We start from the raw sequence: 503 nt of genomic DNA, 5'->3' as shown, positions 1-503 counted from the left end.
CTTTCCCTAAGCATTTCTCTTTGGATTTTTCCCTCCTCCTAGCAAGCTCTCCCTTTGAGTATAACCTTTTGGCCAATTGCTGCAGAGTAGGGTCAACAAGAGCTTCTGTCTGAAGGTCAGGCTGTTAACCCTTTCCTATACCAGGTATTGGATATTATGTTTATCCTGCACACAGAAAGCATGGGCTAATGAAGGCACATTTCTGTTTTTTCCTGCTGTTCCTAAGGCTACTCCCAGTGATTTTATCACAAGTTTCAGGGTATCAGATATCTTCATAAAACCTCAGCTCCTGCAGTCCCACAATTAATTAAGAATTTCAACTTCTACATGTTTTAATATACTGTATTTCTAGCTGTTACAATGGCAATACCAACAGAACTTAGTATAATGTACTTACCTGGAAAAAAACCAGCAACAAATAGGGTGAGCTCCAGATCTACTTTTAAAAGAACTCAGAATATGAAGGGCAGTCATACTCTTTTTGGGGCCTACCCTCTGATTTT

The sequence above is a fragment of the Nestor notabilis genome, unplaced genomic scaffold, assembly GCF_000696875.1.
Source record: "Nestor notabilis isolate BGI_N333 unplaced genomic scaffold, ASM69687v1 scaffold14865, whole genome shotgun sequence".
Taxonomy (NCBI): Eukaryota; Metazoa; Chordata; class Aves; order Psittaciformes; family Psittacidae; genus Nestor; species Nestor notabilis.
Note: the sequence above shows the minus strand (reverse complement) of the source record.